At 33.4% G+C, this 25,211-nt stretch overlaps 1 protein-coding gene across 1 annotated transcript in view; it reads left to right on the top strand.

Annotated features, from left to right (window-relative positions):
- Positions 1 to 25,211, top strand: part of PCDH15 (protocadherin related 15) — a 1,312,736-nt gene that overhangs the window by 343,008 nt on the left and 944,517 nt on the right. Inside the window, exon 2 of the mRNA XM_074339439.1 lies at positions 14,808 to 14,882. The gene's annotated coding sequence lies outside the window, so the exon portion shown is untranslated. The remainder of the gene's footprint in view (positions 1 to 14,807; positions 14,883 to 25,211) is intronic.

The following is a 25,211-nucleotide window of genomic DNA, read 5'->3' as shown; positions in this document are numbered from 1 at the left end:
GATACAACATTATTTTAGGACACCTAAGCTGTTTTACAAAGTAATTTGTCAAAGGCTCATATATTTCTAACATCTAATTAATGAAGAACACAGAAAGGCAATATGCATACTGCCAAGACATTTGTCTCAAAAATTCGTAGTTCAATATCTCTGTGTATATACACAAATATTTTAGGTTTAGACAATAGTTTCTAGGTGCATTTCTATCTTATTGATTTTAATTTAGTTAATCATTGTTTTTACCATGATATAAAAAAGAATTCATATTATCACCATTTTAGCAAATTATTTTACTTTACATACTGAATTATTTAACTGACTTTCTATTTAAATTAATAGTAATGTTAGATTTTTTTTGAAATTCAACTGAAGAAACTTGTAAAATGTTTATTTAGATTTATGAATTTCATAAAAATAATTAATTCACTATTGAAATTAATTTAACTAATTTTCTGTTTGACAAATGTTATAAAAGTGGCAATATTTGACAATTTTGAAATTATTATCTATTAATGGAATCGATAACTATGGTTTAATTTTTTGTGTGCATGTGCCAGAAATCTTGGAATCAAAAAGGTCAAACTGAATTTTGAAGAGCCATTTGATATGAATACAATATCATGCTTTATGAATATTTAGTAAATATATCTTATGAAGCTGCATGTGTTAAATCTTTGTTTTAGGGAGCAGTCTTATTGATATAACTACTCACTTCTGTAATTGGTATTATTGCTTCTTTAGCAATTTTACCTCTTTCTTCAGCTTTCCATGTGGCCAGTGTTAAATAACTAAATGCCAACAAACATTGTAACATCAACTGTCTTGAGAAATTCAAATTCATTTCTTACTTTTTCATTATACTTGCACTTTTGGGGGTTTGGGCTGTGCATTGCTGCATGTTTATGGCTAAAATTTAAATAAGCACTGATATACGAAATCAATAAATGAACATTCTTTGCGGATTTACACAAAACAATAAATGACAAGTCCTGTGTAGTAAGAAGCCTCAGACTAAGTTCTATCTGCTCTATGGAAGGACTGCTGAGCCTGTATTTCCTGTATTTATTTCACATCCACCCAAACTATAATTCTCTCATTTTCCCACTGACTCTGGCAACTGTGCCTTGTGGTTTCATGTGTCTCACAGACCATGGCAAAGCCCATGCCCCAACTAGCTCCCCAAGTGGGGAGACTTGGATAACAGATTGGAGTACTTCCACTATTTCCCTTTTACCACTGGAGGTCTGTATGTGCTATCTGTGAAATACTGGTTCGAGTTACCTTGCTCTGGAAAGTATCAGGAAAAAAAGAGATGTGCCTTTTAGCTTATTTAACCATCTGTGAAAGTGAGAATACCGTTCTTCACCCATTTGTGTTTTCACAGTTGGAAGTAAAGAGTGGGGATCTAGCAATATAATCCTGACTTTTTATTATTAATATGTAACTACTAATTGTAATATTGTTAAAAATGAAAAACGTTGGACAATAGTGAAACAAAACTTATGCAAGGAAAATAGGGGCGAACTAAGACTGTCCAGGACAAACCAAATGCATGGTCTGGAGCCATATCTTGAGATCTATCTGAAAGGAGCATGAAGACATGGCAGGCCTTCCCAAACACGAGCTGGCCTGCTGAAGGGTCAGGTCTGAAAGGGCCACACTTGCAGGCAAGTAGAGATGCATTTTCTTTAAAAAGGATTAATTGCTTCTTTGGTTGGGCTTCATCTGGGAGCTGGAAGCCCAGGAGAGCTGACCCAGTTTGCTCCAGAACTCCTTTGCTTCTATCACTTCTATTTCAGCTGAGGAGACCTACAAGGTTAAGAACAAGGAACAAGCCCAAAATCTCAGCCAGTAAAGGGCAGAACCTGGCCTTGCTCACTCACCCTGCTCCAGCTGCCCACATTTCTGGGCAGCAGGTGAACTCTGGATTCTACCAGTGGTTACACTGTTCTCCAACCCCTGATAAGGGGGCCATATCAAATGCTGCATTGTCCTATCGACAGGGAAATGTGCTGGAGAGTGAGGATGGACCCACTCCCCCAAACCATTTTCACCACCCCATGAGTCTACCCTTGGCTCCTGGCATCAGGGCCAAAGGAAAATGCACCACAGGTGTACTTAGTTTCTCTAATCTGATGAAAGCCCAGTGGTTATACATTTGGAAAGACAACCCCTAACTTGGCTTCAAAGGCTTCTCCGGGGGGAGGCCAGCTCTCAGCTGCCTGCTCCTTCTTGGGTCCAAGAGATCCTGGCATCCTGAACTTGGGCTGTGGAGTCACCTTCGTGCTAGCTGGGTTGCAGGAAGAGTCAAGCTGAGACAGAACAGGTCCTTGCAACCTAGGTTGGGGCATGGCCTAGTTCTGGGGACTCAACTGTACTCTGTTTTCGTCTTTCCTTCTCAGCTGGTAGCCCTGGGTCTTGCTAGTACGAGTTGCTCTCAGGAACTTTTGGATGGATTTCTGGAGGTTTCATCCTGATTTCTTTTTTTCTTTTTTTTTTTTTTTGCGACTGTGTGAGTGTATCTATATCGTGTAAGAAGATATACTCTGGGATAGCCGGGGTCTCTGGACTCCTGGGTAAGGCTTTGGTTGACTTCCGCACGGATAACGCCTCTTCCTTGGACCCGTTCCCAGCCCCTTTCTCAGGCAGGGTAGTCGGAGCAGCCAGATCCCTGAGAGGTCCAGGTCGTGCTGATGGCAGTCACGGTAATTGTGCGGTTAGGGTGGTCTTATTGCACCCACTTTGTCTTGGCCGTCGCTAGCCTGCGCAGTTCTTCGGCCTCTTTCTGTACTTCCTCTCAGCCTGCGTCTTCCGTTGTTCTTAGTGGTGTTATTCCTAGAGCATACATGCTCTTGAGCTGCTGGGGCTTGATCTCCTCCAGGGCTCCCATCTTCCGCCCCCCGTTCAGCTTGTGGGAGCCAGCCAGGTACTCACGCTGCTTCTCCTTGTCCTAGCTGAGCACGAGCTGCGCCATCGGTTTTGCCATCTCGCTTCTGGTTGTGGTTTCCTGCAGATGGCGTGGCTCTGGTGGCCTCATACACTTAATTACCCGCTAGGCTTTTCAACCTTCCAGCGTGCCTTGAAGCTGTGCTCCAGCTCACTTTGCTTTTAAAGTAACAAAAGGTTAAATGCTCTTTAGCCTCTTTCTCACTATCTTGTCTGCTTTGTCAGTCTTGCTGAATGATTTCCTAATTTGAGGGAACCCAGATCATTTCTACAAATAAAAGTTAAATCATCTCTTTCCTCCTAATGGAACCCCAGTTTTTCTCCTGCCTTGTCTCTACAGACTTTCTAATGCTGTGTATTAAAATAGTAGTTGTAGTATTAGTAATGATATAACTTAACATTTACTTAGACATTACTATTTATTAAGCACTGCTGTAGGTGATTTATATACACCGATTTGTTTAATTCTACAAGTGCATCAGGTAGGAAGTGCTTGATGATCCGTTTGTGGATGAGGAAAGTGAAAACAGAGAGGTTATATAACCAGTCCAAGTTTACAGCTATTCAGTGACAGAGCCAAGATTTATTCCATGTTGTCTGACTACAGAATTTGTGTTATTAGCTACTATGAGATGCTGTGTGCAGGTGCCAGCATATGTGTTTATGAATGTGTGTGTGTGTGTTATGGTGTGTGTCTTAATGGTAGATACAGAGGGGTAGGGCATAAGGGTAAATTTAAACCCTGAAATCAGGTTTAATTTATTGTAGTTATTTTTATTTGCTTGTTAATGATATAATTTGTTTTGCTTTGTTTCCACATATCTAAAAATAAAACATCTCATATGGCAGGGTTACAAACTTTGCAATATACCTCCTACATATGAAATGAGTATCCCCATGCTGGAAAAGCATTTTAACTTCATAATGCCAAAGATCTCTATCTTTTGCCAGATTTTGCTATACATTACATAAAACCCACTTCATCATTTCTAAACTCGGGCCTTTCCCTCAACCACCAAAGAACTCGGAAGGAAGGACTGTCCTTCCAAAGAAAGTGAGATCATTGTTGATTTAAATCTAGTGAGGGGTGGAAGTGGGATTTAATAATCTTGCATTCTAAAAAAATTATTATGATGTCTAATTTTGTGAATGTGATAGAATACTACTTAAATATCTGTTTAATAAAAAATATTTTCTTTTATAAGAAAATAAAGACTTAAAAGCAATATTCAGCTTTAAAAATTATAAATTTATTTTAAACTAAATTTTATATGATCTCTCCTTAAATAGTTTAATGTGAAATATAATGTGGAAATAATTATAGTGTGTTGTATGCAATTATATACAAAAAACACAAGTTTGGATTGGTATTAGGGTCCTCAAATTTTAGTCTTCTACAAATGGTTCTGATTTTTTTTTTTTTAGTGTTTGTACACTCAGATAGTTATTGTAAAAAAAAATAGTCTTTAAAAGCTAGTTGTTGAAAAAAGATTAATGTTCAAGTTTCTGTAAAGAAAGACTTGTATGTAGACAGATACAGTCTGTTATAATTGTGGTTCAAGATGCCAATTTTATCCTGCTATAGCTTAGACCTACAATGCAGTATCACCAAAAATAGAAGAGGCTCCATCAGTTAGTATGTTTTAATAAGAGAGTACAAATTAAATACACAAGTTTAAATGGAACTTAGAAAATTACTTTGGAAAACTCGTCTAATAATCACAAGCTAAAGAGTCTGGTTAACCCAATATTTTCAAGTATTAATATGTTAAATACTACAAAATTAATATAAAATACCACTTGGAAACTAAAGATATTAGAATAGAAAATTGTCTTTTTAATGTAATAGCTATTACTATTTTTTTCTCTCTTGTTATTGTAAATACATTTCACAAACCTTTTCTTACCAGGTTTCTCTATTTCAAAAACTACAACTGCAATGAAACTATGATGTCAAAAATCTCAAATGCTTCTTGAAGTCATTCTTTCAATCTGATTTTAAACCTTCAGAATTAAAAGCAAAGCAAATGGTTATTTAAATGTGTCACCAAAACAATGAATCATAGAATTTCAGACTTCTTATTTTTTTGAATACTACGGCTTTAACTTGTCTTATTCTTGCTGCCTGAAATGATCTTTCCCTCAAACTTCTATCCTCTTCACATATGTTAGGCCTCAACTTAAATATCACCTTGCCATAGCACTTTGCCTTGCTACGCTATCTGAAATAAGTCCCAATTCCCAACCTGAATCTCTATTTTAGACCCTGGCAGAATCTCTTAAGTGCCAATTTCCTTCAAAATACTTGTTTTCCATCTTTTTTCTTTTTTTTTTTTCCTGAGTATATTTCTCCCCCACTAGAATGTAAGTACTCTAGATTAGTTACACAATAATATTTAATTAACAACCAAGCAACTAAAAGTTCCCAATGGACTGACATAAACCTGGAACAGAATCATTGCCATATTAAGTTTTTACTGAAAATAGTTATTTTTTAAAATGTACCTGGAAAGGGTAGAGAGGGACATCTATGAATACTATAAGACAGAGGAAGAAAAACATATATAATTTGTCCATTAGTTTATGATGCAATTAGTCTTATGTATCTACAAGAATGTTTTTCTGTTTTAGGGAAATTAAACCTGGGACTGAAATGTGAGTTGTAAATATTTTATGCAGTGTGACATTTCAATTATTTTCATGATATTTTGCCAGGAAGACATTTTACAAACATTCAAACAAGTTTACAATCTATTATTTTATGCTTTCTGTACTTTTTTGTCATATTAGAAAGGCATCTTCACATCTAATTTATGACAGATTAGTCTTAAATGAGATATTGTATTATTAATTTATGTGGTTGTAGAACTGAGAATAATGCCTGGTTCAAAGCCAGTACTTAATAGGGCGGCTGACTGTCTCAGGTGGTTAGAGCACAAGCTCTTAATAACAGGGCTGCCAGTTCGATTCCCACATGAGCCAGTGAGCTGCACCCTCCACAACTAGGTGAAGGACAATGACTTGACTTGGAGCTCACGGGTCCTGGAAAAAACACAGTTACAATAAAAATTTTTTTAAAAAGCCAGTACTTAATATATTACTGTTAGATGGATGAAAAAGTGAATAAATGAGTAAATGAATGCAATGACCTCTCAACTATTCTCCCCTTTTATAATGAATCTGTCTTTTTTACTAATAACTTAATTTTCCTGATGTATATACTGATTATCTTTTATGAGAAGCAATCAACCTTAAACCTTAGATCTCAAAGGTATAGAATCCAGGCTCTGTGTGCATTGTGGGTAGGACTTTTAGGATCTGTTCCCTAATCTTTCCATAACCTATACAGTTGTTGCTGAACCACATTATTTGAAAAATTATCCAATAGGTCTCGTATTTTCCTATCTTTAGTATTTATTAATTCTGATTTTCTCTTTCTTTATTTTTATTTCTTTTGTGAATCTTACCATTTGCCAAAGTCCTATCAAACCTATTGAGTCTGTTGTGTCCATCTCACTACATCTTCCTAACTACTTCCCACTCTGAATCTCTTGAGAGAGACACAGTGTTATGGTGATTTATCATGTTCTGCCTTCAATTATACTTATTTGCAGACTAGAGCCTATTAATCTCCTAGATTGGTAAACTCTCCCAAAATAGGGATTTGTGTCTATTATTCTTTGTATTTTTCATACATCTTAGCTCAGTTTTAGGTTTTGTAAGGATTTGTGACTGGCAGTATGTCATTAAAATTGGTAGCATTTTTCACATCTAAATTCCAAACTAAAATGTACCTTCTAATAATAAAAATAAGTGACTGTCAATTTTAAAGTAGATTTTTGTGATGATACTCAAGAATAGTTACACAATAATATTCCATCAGCAAAGTTTGAGAATACAATTCTACTTTTGTAACAAAGATCAAACTATTTGTCTATAAAATTGGATGTTTGGTTTCTATGATGGCTTTGCAAACTATATTACAATGTGTGAAATAAAACTTTGAATGTAATAATTCATATTTGGACACATCAGCATTTAGATCAAAATAATTTCACACAGATTAAACAATTAGGTGTGAATTTTCTAGTATAAAAAAATAAGTAGAAATGAACATCCAATCCCTGTACCACAGAGTAAGTTTTCAGTTTAAAAGAAGAGAAATAAATGCAAAGGAAGAAGAGGTTTTTAGTGATAATCATTTAGCATCTATGTTAAATGTTGTAAAATGAAGGTATAGGGGAGGCGGATTTTTGCCTCTACCCTTTTAGGCTTTTTCAGCTGGGACTGAGAATTAAACTGGAAGAAACAGATTAACAGGAGAAAAGCAAACACATTTATATAAGTTTTACATAACACGGTAGCACTCATAAAGGAAATGAAGGCTTGAAAAAATGGAAAAACCTACATGCTCTTATTATAGGTTGAACAACGATAGGCAAGTATAGAAAAGTAACTAAACTATGTGGGGAGGGTAAAGGGAGATACAGGTTATTGTGACAGGGTCACTTGTATAAAATTCTCTTGGTCTCTTCTTGCTCTTGAGTTTCTTTCCTTCTGGTAAATCCTTTACATGGGAATTTCATCTCCTGCTTTTTAAGAAAAAGAAGAAAATTTAGAGTGTTTTTCATATATTTGCCATTTTTATAAATGCCTTTAGCTCAAAATAATCCTTATTGCAAAGTGGCATTTTCTGAGATGGCATATTCTGCCACCCTTCAAAGGTGTACAACAAACTGAGAAAATAAATTTACAAAACTGGAAGCAATATTATATAGGTAATATATTAAAATGTTATAAAATATAGCAAGTCCACAATTACTGTCATTTTGGTCAAGTTTGTTTCGCTATAACATTGATGAGGGAAAAAAAAATCAATTGGGACCAGAACCACCGTCTACGTGGACTTCGCACATTCTCCCCATGTCTGTGTGGGTTTCCTCTGAGGACTCCAGGTTCCCCCTAATATCCCAAAGTTGTTCAAGTTAGGTGAACTGGGGTGACTGTATTGTTCCAGTCTGAGTGAGTGTGTGTGTGTGTGTGTGTGTGTGTGTGTGTGTGTGTGTGTGCGTGTGTGTGTGCATGCACATGCACACGTGCCCTGTGATGGAAGGGTGTCCTGTCCAGGGGTGGGTTCACGGCCTAGTGAGCTGAGCTGTGAGGAGAGGCTCTGGTGTCTGGTGATCCTGAACTGGAATAAGCTGGTTGGAAAATCATAATCTTACTTGTTTGTGTCCATCTTTCTTAAATGTATGTATAGCTCACATTTATTTCAATCTTTAATATTAGAAATGTATGGGGTCTTTATTTAGGAGTTTGGTGGTGTTTTTGTGACAAAGATGCCATAGGAACTTAACCCTTGTTTACCTCGATTACCTTGTGGTAAATTTGGTTTTGATATGCATTTTACGTAAGGTAAGAGTTTCCAAGAACATATCCAAGGACGTTTAGTGAGCACTTTTCTATAAATAGAAGCAATGAATAGGTTAACAAAAATGACAATTTTAAGAAGAACAAGCTCATTAAAACTTTCAACTGCATATGGATTTTAAAAATCCAAATTAAAAACACACAAAAAAGACCATATGTGCTTTGCTGAAGATAAACTGAGGCATATTACTTATTTTGAGAATTTATTCTAGCATTTATTGATTTAAATTTGGCAGTTTCAAAACCAGGAATGGTTAAGAGAGCTCCACCATGAGGAGCTCAGGGAGGGACTTAGAAAAAGCATACAACAAAGTAAGGGCATTACTGATTGGCTATAGCTGAAAGCCTAGTTGGCTGTGATTGGTTATCCTTAGTATTTGATTTTGTAAACATGAGGTATTTAAGGCTTAGGTTTGGGATGGTTTACATAGACCATTGTTATGACATTAGAGCCACAACAGTCAAATGGCTTTTTGGTATAATTCACTAAATGATTTTCACCAGGGAATTTAACTCTGATTTTTTAAGACTAGCTACATGAGGAAAAGTTGAAGAATAATAGATGGCATGTAATTTTTTACAGTCTTTTAAGAGAGGTATTTATTTGCACAGTCTCCTTGACCCATATCCCTTTACATACTCATACATAGCAATCCTTCTAACACAGAAGCAAACTCAATTCCTACTTTGTCACCTTCCCCTTATAACTTTAAATAGTTGACTAAGGTCTTAGTGGGGTTTGCCAATTTAAATGCAGAGATTTAATGGGCCATTGGAGGTACAGAAAAACATACATAAAAAAATGTAGCTGGGAATTCTGCATTGTATTTTATTGCCAGTTACAAAGCATAATTGGTTATCTACAGAATTCATACATTTCCCCAGCATTCATCAAATATAGTTATATAGCTATTTGTATGACAGCCTATGAACAGGAATCTGAATAATAGTAAGCAGCCACTGGTCTTTGCAATATGGTTAGGCTGACTGTTGCTTACATTTGCATAAGACAAATGGTTTTTGTAGATCTCTATATTTAAAAGGCTTTTAGAAATTGTGAAGCTGTTTCCAGCTGACCCGAAAACAATACCTTTTTCTGATAAAAGCTTTCTCAAGCAAAGACGATCTAAAAGAAGTGTATCTTTTAACAGTAACTATATTTAAATCTTGCCTTTGTTTTAATATACATGGGCTCCATGTCTCCTTTTTTTCACCTTTGGGTGTTTTTTTGTTGTTGTTACATTTTGATCATACCTTAAATATTCTATAAAACAATTTTTAAAATGATGAGTTCTATGTGCACTCTCTCAGCAGGAAAATCTAATGAGGATATGCACACTCTTGAGCAATGCTGAAAATAATTTCATGGAGTTACTGTAGCATGCTGAGTATTAGAAGGCCTTTTAGATTTCAAACTGGTGTTATAATGGCTTATAAATCCAAATGCTCTGAAGTGGCCATTCATTGAACATCTTGTTATGCAAAATAGTCACTAAGCTTTCTCCAAAGTCACATATTTATCACTTTGGTCATAACACCTTGGTCACTTAACAGCCTTTTCTAGGGTTTTATGCCTATCTTTTAAATGTTAAAACTTTAAAAAAAGAAATCAAGATCATTCCTTCATTTTAACATTTTCATGCTCTTATCTTGAAAGAAAAAAATGCCATAATTTGATTACATGAGTTCTAAGGTTTAAGAAATGACACTGATAAATAATTATAGTGACTTCAAATTTATTTTTGTAAAAAGGGATTATTTTTTGTCAAAGTTCACGTTATTGTTATCTACTGGTATTTTTTCAGAAATGTAAATTTATTCTTCAGATTGACAATATTTTGTATTTCTGTGGCACTAAAATAAATCTATTTCCTAAGAGCTTATGTGAAACAAGAATGCAATATAATTCATATTTTGAAAATCTCTAGATTTTTAAGAAAGTAAGTAGTCACACAGTCTATTCTAAGGCACCAGTGGAGAGTTTATGTTGTTATCTCTAAAAGATTGAAGTGTAGTATTCAAAGTAGTTCTAAATTTAAATGGCTTTTATCTCATGGATTCAAGACGGCCTTTTCTATTACTGAGAAGTTGTTATTTTATGTTTCTTTTTCTCTTTTCCTTTTTGGTTAAATCTACTGAAAATGTGACAATCATGACACATAGATCACTGCTATTCAGCCATTCCACCTCCTGATCCGAACATTTTTTCCCAGATGAGTAATCAAATTCCTTATACACATGAAAATCCACTACCAAATGACAGCTATTAATTCTTGAGTGGAAGCCAGTGTCTACTTTAGATTTAAAATTGCCTGGTCTGCAAGACATTTGAGAAATCATCAGGTTCAATGTATCAACTTTATTAATTAGTTAATTAGAGTGTTATTAGGCACAGAATTTTGTGAAATGCCAAATAACTAAGTGGCTGGCACCCTTCCTCATTTTTTTGTTTTTTGTCTTTTGTTTTTCTTTCTCCTTCCCTCCCCTCGCCTATCCTCCCCTTCCTTACCTTTTTTTTTGTTTGTTTGTTTGTTTGTTTGTTTGTTTTAACTCTAGGCTCCTCCATTGTATCACTCTCCCTTGTATCATGGCTTAAAGTGACTATTTTATGAAGTTAAATGATGGTAAGAAAAAATGAAACAAATGAACAAAAAGCAGCATCAGTTAATAGGAATTTGAGAATACATCTTGAACATAGAAATGTTGGAAGGAAAATATTAGGTGGAGAAACAGTAAATTTTAAATATAAGATCTCATAGTGTATGCAAAGCATCATTGTCTTGGCCTAAGCTAGTGATAAATTGGAATTGTCATTTACAGAGAATAGGAGAAGCTGTTAAGAAAGGATTTGGAGGAAGCTTGACATTGGCCATGTTAATTTTTAAATGAGTATAGGCATTCAAGTAAAAGAAAACAAAACAAAAAAACAAAACAAAAGGGAAAAGAAAAACAGAGGCTGGAGGAATTTAGGCTGAAGATGCTAATTTTGGTGACATTTAATTCCATAAGACTAGAAGTAAAACACCTAAAAAAAAAATAAAATAAAATCACTGTATGTAGGAAGGGTAAGAGATTTAAAGTAAGCTCCCTGAGGTTGCCAACATTTCGAGTTAGAGAGAGAAGGAACCAGTACAGACGCAGACAGAATAGTAGGAGGGAAATTCAAAAGTTTAGTGTCTTGGAATCCAAACAATAAAATATACAAAGAAAGAAAAAACAACTATGTTTTTCACTAGTGTACCTTGTACAGATGTCTGTCACTGGAAATTTCATGTTTTTATTTCTTAGGGTGCATTGCATTTTTTCTTTTGTATCTTCAGTAAAGGAGGGTGGTAGGTGGTGGTGTTGGTAGTATTATCTTCCCTCTAGCTCTTACCTCACTCTACCTTCTAAAAATCATTCACACTATACATAAATTAAAATTCTCCTGTCACATTGTAAAACATCAAATCATCTTCTACTTCTTCCCTCAGTGCCTATTGATATGTGTCAATCCTGTCTTCTTCCTTTCTTCCCCCCCTCTTTCTTTCATTCCATCCATCAATAAACTTGAATTAAACAACTATATGATCTGACTTTTGTATAATTTCATGTCAACTAATGCTTGATAACATTAGTTAAGTACCGAAGTACATGTGTTACTTAAATCATTATCTTTTCCTTAAAAACTTTTAGTATTCCGTTAGTTAATATTTTCTACTATTCACAGATAGTTGAGTGTTTTTTTCTTTCTTTTTTTTTTTTTTTAATAAAGACTTACTGCTGGCAATTGGCAGTCAGTTATACACATGCATACACATACTCTTATTCAACAGGACTGCATAATTTCATATTTTTACCTATTTACAGCTCTCTTGCATTTACATTAGGTTCAAAATTCAAAGAATTGTAGATGACTAAAATGCTTTTTTTTGAAACATGCCAATTTTTGATGTAATAAATCTCAAATATCTTCATTATTCAGGTATTATAAGTGGTGTGGTTTCTCAATTAGATTACACTGCAAATCTGGCTATGGTTGTACATTTAGTGACACAGTTAAAGGGCTGAAATGCAGTTAAACAATATGAGTATATCTTATTAAATAGTATTTTACTATGCAGAAGTCAATAATGTTTAAGATTTTATAAAGGAAACGCTCGTTTTCTTACTGATTGGCACAAGTTTGTGTTCCTCTCATAATACATTTCCATAGTGCTATGTGGAGTTGTGTGCTATAATTAAGTAGAACCTTTGCTTATATATTTGGTCTAGGTAATATTGGGGCAGTCCAGAGCAGTTAGAAAATCTTGGGATTATTCTTGGTACTGCACAGAACTCTTAAGGGGGTACTGTTGAAGTATCAATGTAGAAAAATTGAGTTTTTAAATATTTTAATATTCAAAATAAATAAAATACCTCAGGAGTTGCTACTCACTCATGATGTCACATTTATCCTACCTCTCAATTTTTGAAAATGTATTGACTATTTATTGCAATCTTACACTGAAGACTTAAGCTCTATTTTTATAACTCACCAAATCTGGGACTGGTGATATGTGTTTAAAAAGTAAAATTTTAAGTAATTATTTGGTCTTTGGAACTATAATGATAAAGTATATACACAATCACATGACATTAAGTTCTTTGTACATAATTATAATTTACATATACTGAAATTATACAAACTTCTGCTCCATTCATCTTCTGGCTCCTCATTCTGAAAGCATTAAAAACTTTGTTACTTTGCAAATCTTCTAAAATATGTGCTATATTGTATACCATGTCTAATTACTGCAGAAATCATTGTGAGTACTCCAGTGTATTACCAAATAGACTGAAAGTACCGTGCAAAATGGTTTTTGTAGGATTGAGGCTAATTGTGAGTTGTGCATTATTCAGAAATATAGAGAACTCCCAGGGAAAATGTAGCTCTTTCTCTCTGTGGAGCTATACTCTGGACCCATGTATAGTGAAGAAGTCCCTGGAATAATTGTCTTCTTATTATAGTCATTTGATTAAATCAATGAGAAACTCAGTTTTATTTGGCTTATGTAATATCCTTTTTTTTTTTTTGTAGTGTTATTATAGTGTGCTAAGAAATATTTTCAAAATGTGTTCTATGGAGCCTTAAATTTAGGAAAAATGTCCCTGATGCTCCCAAGGGGCCAGAGTGAGCTTGGCAGCTGGTGGTATAAATTTTGAAGATCTTATCAAACTCTGTTGATAATTTGACTGAGAAGTTTCCACTGATATATGTTTCATATAATAATCTTAAACTTACATTTTATTGTGAAAAAATAGATGAATATGTGGCTTATTATTTTTAAATTTTGAAAACTGTCCTATTCCTTGTTTTTCTTAAAGTTACATATTTTCTTACCCCAAAGGGATATACAAATTCATTTATGCATAATTTTTATGCATAATTTTTTATGCACAAATTATTTATGCATAATTTTTAGTTTGTTTAGAAATATGTATACATTCATGTAAGCACACTATTTGAAAATTTACAGTTATGTTCTAGATTTTTATAATTATCTCTTTTCTCATGATGTTATTTACTTGCTATTTAATATAGATCATTTTAGAAGTTCTATTTTAATGTATCATTTTTGCATATTTATCTCCATTTATTCAGTAGTTTACAAGCAAGTTAGGTTGTGAGAAACAAGTCATTTCTGTTTTCTATACATTAAGTACTTCTTTCATACATTCATATACTCTTCAGAGTCTCAAGTGAAGACATTAAGGTTTTTGAAACAAACTGTAACTATTTCCACCTATTTCTGTACCTATTTCCTGATATGTATATACTCTGTGCAGTACTAACTATACAACTAAGAGCTATGAATAATTAAATTCTTCAACTTTGAGGAGGCCTAACCTAGTAGGAATAATATCAGTACCTAAAATGTGTTAAGATTTTACATTACATTATCATAATATTATCAATTTCTCCTTTGAAAAAGCATAGGTGCAAAATTTGTGAACCTAAGGATATAAGGGTATGGTATAATATTCTCAGAGCTAAAATTGCGGTAGACTCCAAAGTAACCTTCAAGCTATATAGCTGTTCTTAATTGTCTTGGGTCTATTGACCATATTATAAAACACCATATTTTTAAAGTCTCTTTGATGGAAAATTAATAGTGCACTTCCTTGTTAGGACTCTGGGCAAATGGTATAAAAAAATTGTAGGTGGAAGCAATATTTTGTCTCCTAAGTAAAGTATGTAAGCTGGAGCAATGATAATATGCATTCTGAGAGTTAAGTTTTAAATCAGAAATAGGCTGCTTCCAAAACTTAAATTTATGATTGCAAGATTTACTTTTCAGAACTTATCACAAGTGTGAGTATAATCTGTGAGATAATGAATTGTTCTTATGTTCTGTACTTTAATAGTCTTTTCTTTTGATGTGGCATTGATCAATAACTCTATCCTACAGGAAAATGGGAATATCATTCACTAGAAGCAGTTGAAGTTGCCAGCACTGGTGATTAACAAGGGACAAGACACAAGGGTGAGTAGTGGTTACATTTTTCTTAAAATTGTATACTTTATATAATATTTTTCCTTCTCCTTTGAGGAAGAACAATACATTGCATCTGTATTTCATCTGTATTTTACATTCAGTTTATTAACTACGTATGAAGTTTAACTTCCAGGCATTGCTCAAACTTCTTTAAGCAGATATATATCTATATATCTAGGTAGATATCTATATGTCTATCTATCTATCTATCTATCTATCTATCTATCTATCTATCTATCTATCTATCTATATATATATATATGGTTCATCTAAGCCAGAAATAAAATAGTTAATCACAGAGTTTATAAGTTTCTTCCCAGAGAAGTGAAATACCAGTATTTTCTCCTTCAATACATTTAAAACAAGGAAACCTTCTACCCAATTTAGATTTATTATTCTTCATTGATTGTCTCATTCTCTTGGAGAACATTCTGGCAGTAAAGTAGTAGACACATTGCATCCATCACCGTGTGTCAAAGGGCCATCAGGTCGATGGCTCTTTTTGAACTTTGCTGTTTCAGAAAACCATGGCTGAGTATTATAGGCAGAAGTTTGACATTTTCAGGATGAAAATCAATTTTCTTTTATGTGTTTCTAAAGTTTGGCTTGTGCTTTGATTGTAGAAGGAATGGTTTTGTAGTAACAAAAGAGTAATTAAAATTTGGCTAACAATAGCTTCAATGAAAGCAAAGATAAATATATTTTAGTGCTCTAATAATATTTTAAAGCCATGGAAAAATCAAATACAGAAACTTATGGAAATGGGCATAGAAATAATTTCTGCCACATTGAGATAGCAATTAGTGAATTTTTTATGTAAAGAGCTGTTAAAAGTGGAACATGATATCTAAGGAAAAAATGTTTTTACATGTGAAATATATAGTTGTAATTTGCAATTTATGAAAATAATATAGTGTGCATACATATGCTTGCTTCCTTTTGAAATTCCTCTCACTTCCAGCTGAATGTAGGCTCTAAAAAGAAAAAGAAACTGTGTCTTTTGCCAACCATCATATTTATAACATTTATCATAATGCTATGGCATACTAGCCACTCCATAAATATTTGCTGCCTCAATATTTTAAAATATTAAAAATCACAATATTTTCATAACGTGATATTTTTATAATGTAGCTATAAATGTGATATTAAAAAAAGTCATGTAGGCAATTTGTAGAAATTTGAAAATAAGGAGTTGAGATAGTTTACCCTTATAATTATGAATTAAATTTAAAAAAATCTATTCAAATTTTAGAAATGCTATATGTGTTATTTTATATACATAAAATGTGTCTGTGTTAATATTGAAATACATATAAATTCTTATATTTCCAGCATGGCTTTATTCTGCATATATGCATGTTTAAATTTCTATGGAACAGTGTATTTCAGATAATACATTTTTCAAGCAAAGGGCCATGTAAACATTGTTTAAAACCATAATTGCATTTTGTTGATGTTTGTATAGAAGCATCAAAATTTTAATAGAAAAAAATTAATTTTTATGCCCAAAAGTTTCTTTCTATTTATAGTTCAAGATAAATTTCAATGAGTTTTATCTCTCGATCATTCAAAGAAAATAGAGTGTAAATATCTTAGTGAAGAATTATTAACGTTATTATGTCGATTCACATGTTTGCATATGTGCATATGTATGTATGGGTGGGTAGGTAGATAGATAGATAGATAGATACCGTGTTTCCCTGAAAATGAGACCTAGACGGACATTCAACCCTAATGTATCTTTTAGAGCAATAATTAATATAAGACCCGGTCTTATTTTACTATAAGACTGGGTATATAATATAATATATATAATATAATATACTGGGTCTTATATTAATTTTTTCTCCAAAAGACACATTAGAGCTGATTGTCTGGCTAGGTCTTATTTTCGGGGAAACACGGTGCTTATTAATAAAAATGAGGATATTATAACTCTATTTCACTAGATGTAAAATAATATCCTCAAACAAATATACGACATATTTTGGTTTACCCTTTTTGAGATTTTAGGAAAATTATCTTTTTGTATGTGTATCCTGACCTTAGTTTAAAGAAAATCTGTTTCTTCCGTTGGGCAATTGGTACACTGTTAACACTGTTATTTAATGAATTAGTGAGAACACAATCAAATTGAAAAGTTGAGAAGCACATTAGTTTTTGCCGAAAGTTTTCAATGTATGTTTCAATTATCTAAGTTTTCTGAGATATTACCTTCCCTGTGCTCAGATATCATTACTTAAGTTTTTTCCATAAAGCATTTGGTATATCTTATTTAACTACTTCAAATCGTTTTACATAACTATCCTCTAAAATAAATACATCTGCCAGGTAAATTATTCAAAGCAACATTTATATTTTCAGGTATTATTAATAGTTTTCTCATTTATACTAACAGGACAAGGAAACAAAACACTAACAAAAAGAATGTTATAGAAACCATCAATGAAGGAACTCTATGTGGAAGTCAAGTAATACCACTGAAAAACCGTAGGGTAAAGTTCCCAGAGTATCCTAATGTATTCAGACTGTACTTGTCAGAAGATTTTTGCTCACTTAAAGTTTAAGTAGGGTAGTATCAAACAGAGAGACTGAGATTCAAACTCGGGTTTGACTCCAAAACCAGAATAGGTTTTACTACACTGTGATGTCTCGCTTTTGATAAAAGAAAGGTGTCTGGTCTCAGATAAGAGTAAATGAGTTGCATAATTTATAAATCTGAGGTTGTAGTTCTTTATATATTGAATTTACCTTTGTGAAATAAACTTGGTCTGTTTGGAGTATACATATGTCAACTTAACTAAAATTGTTTTTGTATCTAGTGATGTATTAAATGAATTAAATATCTAAATAATTTTTTCACACTTCTAAGACTCTGGGAAAATAATGCATTTTGATTTAGCATCATTTTACATCATCAATATGTTTACTCAAGTTGAAGAAACATAGTTTGTTTAAAAGGGTGTAAATGAGGCCAACTGTATTTTCTATGGGAAGTATTGAGTTTGAAGAAAGCAACTAAGAAAATATAGAAAATAGTTTCTGCATCTAGCAGGGTTTATAATTGTGTAATCAATCACATTAATGTAGCTAAAGCCCTGTATACCTGCTTCTATTTAGATTGGATAAAATACTTTTAAATCTAGATCATAGATTCTCTCCTCAGTAACTTTGTGGCTGTTTTGCTGTTAATTATCCACTTCAGTCAGTTAATTACCACCTAACTCATTTATGTTACAAGGTAAACTGTAACTTTTACCTCAAGGAAGCTTAAGTGGTTCTTTCATCATGGGCCAGGGAAGTTTGCTAAGTGGCTTAACTGTATCAGAGAAAATCACTAGAATAGTTAAGTGAATTCACAGAGTTAAACATTATCTGATGAGGGCAATACTTTAAAGGAAAAATTGCAATTCAGTTTAACATATTTTTTTTCTTGCACTTTTCTAAAACACTATTTGCCAAACTGGTAATCCTCAGATTACTGAGACTGAGATATAATTCATTAAAAAATATATATTTAAAAAAATATTGTACTCAAACACATTTCGGGAATTCAGGGAAATTACATGACAATTAGTAATACATAATAGGAATACATGTAAAATACAATAGAAATTTGAGGCTCAGAGAAGTCTGCCTTTTGTTTCTCTAACTTATTTGGCTATTGAATTATCACTGCATTTTATGTTTCCGACAACTAGGTTTTGTAAAATTTTTCTACAAGGGACCGGAAAATAAATATTTCAGGATTTATGAGCTATATGGTTTTTGAGATAACTACTCAACTCTGGCCTTTGTAGTGCAAAAGTTGTCTTATATAAACAAACAAGTGTGGCTATGTTCCAATAAAACTTTGCCAAAACGTCCAATGGCCTGGATTTGGCCTGGATGCAGTAGTGTGTCAGTCCCCGCTAAAAATAGGCAGAAATGCTTTGGAAATCTTTACTCTTGAGATCCTTCTTTATTCATAAAGACAAATGTCTCTAAAAGTTAAGTTTCAAGGAAATAAGCCATCCCCTTCGCTGACCATCGTTTGTGATAAGTATGTAGCAGTAAGGAAGGGCATGACGAAGGGAATCACCTTTTACATAGAAGTCAACTCTGTTGGCCTTGGTACTTGTGGCTGTCACACCAATATCAGTAGTATCTGTGCTAGGTACTGTATGGCTAAGGAAATGAATCACATACTCTTCCTTCCCTCAGTGAGCTTTATGGTCTACGGGGACTGATGGTGATCATTTTGCAGAGGGCAGGGAATGGAATTAGTGCACAAAAGAATACCATAAGATATGTGATATTAATATCACATGAACAGTAAAATCGTTTCCAAGGAGGTTAAAAGAAAACAAAACAAAAAAAAAAGACTTTCAATACAGGTATCAGGTAAGACCATATAAGAGATATTGCTGATAAGCTTGAAAATATTATACCTAGGCTTCAACAGGCAGTGTTACAGAAGAGAAGATAATGAGATAGCGTTGTTGCTAGATGAAAAAGCATGAATAAGTGGAAGGCAGTGGCGATAGGGAAAACATGTTCCTTTTGCAGCAAATAGCCAAAGTGGCAGGAACATACAGGGTAAGACTGAAAAGTAAGCCTACATCAATAGGGTACTTAATCCAATAGAAATTCCCCATCTCTGAGTATCCTTGGTCTTTCGCATGGTAGAGACAAATTTATGCTTTGATTGAGGTGTACTCATTTGCCCTCTGGAAAGAGTGAAGCATACTTATATTGTCTGATGATGCTGTTTATATTGTCTGTTCTAAGTTGCGACATAAAGTATACTTAACATGTAGTAAGTAGTTTTGAGAGTTTTAGGGACCTTAAAAAGTATTATCTGGATATTTCAAGGTTGAATGAATAAAAGTAATAGTGAAAACTAGAAAAGACTCTCCACCCCTTCACCCAAAACAAATCCAGTTCGGTAGTCGCTAGCATGCTTTCAACAGTGCAGACATGTCAGAGCTGCCATCTCTGATTGTCTTAAAAAAAAAAAAAAAAAAAAAAAAGTAAGTTTATCGGGGTGACATCGGTTAGTAAAATTATGTAGATTTCAAGTGTACAATTCTATAATACATCATCTGTATATTGCATTGTGTGTTCACCACCAAAAGTCAAATCTCCGTCTGTCACCATATATTTGACTCCTTTTACCATTTCAACCTCCCCTTCACCTCCCTTATCCTCTGGTAACCACTAAACTATTGTCTGTGTCTATGAGTTTTCTTATTTGTTTGTTATTTTCAGTTTTATATCCCACATATACCTGTTAGAATGGCTATTATCAATGAGTAAGAGACAAGTAATAGCAAGTGTTAGAAAGGTTGTGGAGAAAAAGCCACCCTCATACAGTCTTGGTGGGAATGTAAATTGATACAGCCACTATGGAAAATAATATGGAGGTTCCTCAAAAAATTAACAATAGAATTACCATATGACCCGCCAATCCCTTTTCTGGGTATATACCCAAAAATCTGAAAATATTTACCCCTATGTTCACTGAAGCATTATTCATGGTGGCCAAGACATGGAAATTACTAAAGTGTCCTTCAAAAGATGATTAGATAAAGAAGATACAATGGAATATTACTCAGCCATAAGAAAAAATGAGATACTGCCATTTGTGACAACATGGATGGATCTTGAGATTTTCATGCTAGGTGAAATAAGTCAGACAGAAAAACTCAAGAATCATCTCTGATGGTCTTAGCCCTTCATTTGCTGTGGTAGGTTTGGTGCTGCTTTTGCAGCCAGTGTCCTCAGACTAAAAGCAAGAAGGGAAAAGCTGCACTGAATGTGGTAACTCTTTAATGGAGGGAAGCCACATTTTCCAGATGTACCAACCAGATTTTTCCACTTATATTTTGTGGCCCAAAAATGGATTAAATGACCACGGCTTGCTGCAAGGGAAAGGGGAAAACAGATATTTGACTTTCTTCCCTTTCGTGTAGGAAATTAAAGGATGTAAGGGGATTCAGAGTAGCTTTAAAGATGTGCACAGATAGCTATAAAAATTTTTAAATACTTTATAAGAATTTTCAAAAGATAATTTTAGCCAACTTGTATCTTATATTTATTTCTAAGATTAATAACTACAATAAGATACATTTATTGAGAGGGAAAAGAAAAACAAACATCTTTTGAAATAGGTTAAATAAAGTTATATCAGACTCAAGAGATGCAACTAAAAAAAACTGAGATGTGAATAATCAAAGTTTATTTGAAATTACATTAACATCTTTTTAGATGTAATACTTATTGTTGTTTTATGAGTGCTGTATTATACTATGAAACTGGTATAAAACTTTTGGGGATTTTCAGTGAACACATCTGAAATATAACCCTGAGTCTACCATTTACTAGCTATTTGGCTGTACTAAAGTCATTTAGCCACACAGGACATCAGCCTCCCTTTCATCATTTCTAAAATGAGGATAGTGATAATTGCCCTTCACACTGTGTAGGTTTGTTGTAAGACCGAAATGAGGTGATGCTTTTAAAATGGCTCTGACAGCAAAACACTCTAAGTCCTCTCTCTCTCTCTCTCTCTCTCTCTCTCTCTCTCTCTCTCTCTCTCTCTCTGTTTCTCTCTCTCTCTCTCTACCTCTCTCCCACCCTCCCTCCCCCTTTTTCTTCTCTCCCTTGCATATATTTTCCCACATAAACCTGCAACCCCCCAAATCTTCAGATTATAAATGCCGCCACAGAGACATATTCAGTGTCTTTCTGATAGTTTCTATCACACCGTTTGTTTGTTTTTTCTGCTTAGACCAAAAGGAATCACACTATTAGGTGCTGCTTCTTTAATGATTACATCTGTTTTTCACTTCAAAAGCTTTTCTGTCTGACCCCAGACACTGAAAGCCTGTCACATGTAATCAGCTGTTATTCTGTTTGTTTGAACATTGAGTTTATATATAAAAATTAAAGAAACTGGTTTTGGGGGCTTTTCTGTCTTGGGATGTATTTAATGGCTTGAATGACTTTTGGGTCACTAAGGAGGAGGGTTTCCCCGTACAAGGGAAATGAGGAGTAGTGAATCTTTGAAATGTGTAAAGTCAATAATATTTCTTTCCTTTCCCAACTTACCCTACCTGTCTCACATCTGTTTACACGCATCACATCAGTGAATTCCCAAAGAATTAGTATTTACATATCAAATTAGAAATCCAAACCTAGCACTCATCACCACTAATTGTATAAAATGGTTTGAAAATTATTTGGTGTCCTCTCTACAAAAAAAGAAAATAAAAAAAATATATATACATACATATTTATACATAATTTAAAACATAAGTACTTTGGAAGCAGAAGGGAATAACAAATTTATCAAAATTTCATATTTATTGTAATGTTTTTAATGAAGGAGGGAGATAGTGTGATATTCTAGACATCATCTTTGTAGCTGGTGTCTGTACCCTTGCCTACGTGATAACCTTAATACTAGTTTTGTTACTTTGAATCAGGCACTAATTCAAATTTTACAAAAAATGATATAGTCATTTTTTTATTTTAAATTAAAACTTTGTTTTTTGTGTGATTCTGTTTTCATTAGTTTTTTTAAAAAGCGTATATCAAAGTACCATTGATCTTCTTAAACATTTTATTTTGTATTCACCTCATGATCATTCATATGCATGTATACGTATTTATGTCCATGTAGACCTTTTATACGTACATACAAACACACATGTAATTTCACAAATAGAAATTTTAAAAATTGATTTATTTTGACTAATACTATAATTGTTTATAGTCTAATATGAACTGCACCTCTATCTTATCTATCTAGCTATCTAGCTATCTATCATCTATCAAAAATGCTTCTGGATAACTTGAAACATTGAAGTTTGAAAAGTTATCATAGTTATTACAAATAACTAGTACATACTAAGTAAAAGAAAAATGATCAGGTCTTTATTTCTCATAGGTAGGGTATTTTTTTTTTTTTACGGTGCCTTCTAACACTCTGAAAAATAAAATTCACACTTTTTACATACTTAAGTGCTGTAACATTTTTCTTTCTGTTACATGTCATTTTAACTCCTAGTGGTCTCAAAATTTTCTGAACATATATAAAAATAATGTACTTCAAACTTAGGCCAGAAATTAGGCTATATTAGAGGAAACTTATTATAGTAGTGACCCATATAATGAGCTTTTTTACATTGTAATTTCTCACTATATATGTACAAACTGAGTTATAGATTTAGTCATTTTTAGAACGTAAATCAATTTAAGAATTTTTAAATGTGTTTCTCTCTATAATGATTTGACAACTTCGGGTTTAAGTCCATAGTTACAGCTTTTTGAATGAGTTGTTTGAGCAGAAACTGACTCCTTATTTTCAATATGGGTACATCTTGTCTGAAGCAACACTTAAGCTATAAAATGGTACAGCCAGAGATGTTGAACCTGGATGTTTATGTTCTTGAACCTCAAGAACCTCAAAAAACAATGCCCATGTTGTTTTTACTGCTTGAAAGTGGTTATGAGGAAGACAAATAAGAAAGAAGTGATTCTTGATGTAATTAAACCTATTAAGATAATAAACAGGTAAAGGGTGAGGTAGCACAAGGCTGTCACTGGTTACTAACACAGAGGTGCCTTTGAGAATTCAAAAAAGACCCTCCTCTGAGAATACAAAGTAGTCTCCTGCATGCCAATAATGATTACAAAAATTCAGTAACTGTGCAAAAGTAATTTAGAGAGGCAAGCCCTTACTCCAGACTGATGCAGTGCATGCCAAGGTGTACAGCTTGATGAAGGAAAGAGCAGACTGGATTTTATCCTCCCCCTTGGGTAATCTTATTGGGCATTGTTGGTCAGGGTACAATCTGTGTAGCCTTAGGTCCTCAATCTTGCTCTTTTTATTGGGACTGCTTTTGTTTTCATTGATTGAGACATTTCAGATATGTGAGCCATTTTTGTGGGTAATTAGATAAAGCAGATCAGGCAGATGATATAACTTAAATATAATTATCTTTTCAAAGTAAATAATTAAAAATTGCAATTTCTTATTTTGGGTTTTAACCCTCATTTTTATTTTTTAATTATTTTACTTATCACTTTAATTATGCATTTTGATTATCTTTATGTGCTTCTCTAGGCATAAGATTAAATATTTCCATGGAAATAAAGAAATCGTGGTGAGAGAGAACTGCATAACCCCAACCCTAAACAATTGATGGAATTTATATAAGTGTTGCATGCGTAGATGTGTATGTGTATATATGTGTATACAGAAAAATGCATGTACACGTTGCACACAAACACACATATATAATCAAAAAGGCCCTGCATACTTTTTTATTTTATGATATAGTCCTTGAATTTAAGTTAAAATATTGCGGTTATTTTTCTCCATTCAAGTGCTAACTGCTTTCTTTGGGAAAATGTGAATTGTTTGTTAAAATAATATAATTAAGATATTTAACTCTTCTTATTTCTTTGAACCTTCTCTGTCATAGTTCAAATTCTCATTACTCTCATTGGAATTGTTTTTAATAATCCCCTAAAGATATTTTAGCTTTTAGGTTGTCCTCTGTATATGACCAGTGAGTGTTAGCAAACAGGGAAGGTGGCTTGGGTGTTAATATTACTAATTTTCAAATCTTGGTTCTAACTTTCATGAGTTTTATGAGCTCTAGCCTTTGCTATACTCTCTAATTTATCTGTTGCCATTTCCTCTTTTCATTGTTGTAAATTACACATCCAATGAAATTAACTGAAGGGTTATAGATTTATAGTCCTTTATTTACAGTTTTAAAATTAAAACTGTAATTCATAGGGTGGTAAAACCTATTCTGACTTGTTGTGAGGCTCATTTTGACTCTTTACCCACTTAACTTAGATATTCATTTCACTATAGAAATATTAATGTATTTTATTATGAGATGCAGGTTCAGACCCCAATGAGATGTTACGCAATCTTCTGTATATGGAATAAATTACTTTTTTAAAATATCTGCATTTTGTCATCCACCTGTTAGCAAGGTTTTCAGAAAAGGGATGTGCATTTATAATTGCAACAATATCTGATACAACCAAACCTGTGTAGTCTTGTCCGTTGTTGGAATGGTTCTATCAGTACCACACCCTCTATGTTCTCCTTTCTTCCCTATCCAACTAGCAAAATCTCATATAGCCCTCAAAATTCATCTCAGTCATTACTTTTTCCCTCTACATCTCTCATCCTATTTGGTATGGAAACACATCCTTTAACCTTGCCATCAGGTATTTTGCTTATCTATTTACATGTGTCATTCCTCCTAACTCCTAAAATCTTTGAAAATTAGAATTGTGGCTTTT

This window comes from Rhinolophus sinicus, linkage group LG07 (genome assembly GCF_036562045.2).
Source record: "Rhinolophus sinicus isolate RSC01 linkage group LG07, ASM3656204v1, whole genome shotgun sequence".
Taxonomy (NCBI): Eukaryota; Metazoa; Chordata; class Mammalia; order Chiroptera; family Rhinolophidae; genus Rhinolophus; species Rhinolophus sinicus.
This window is presented reverse-complemented; position numbering and strand designations above follow the sequence as displayed.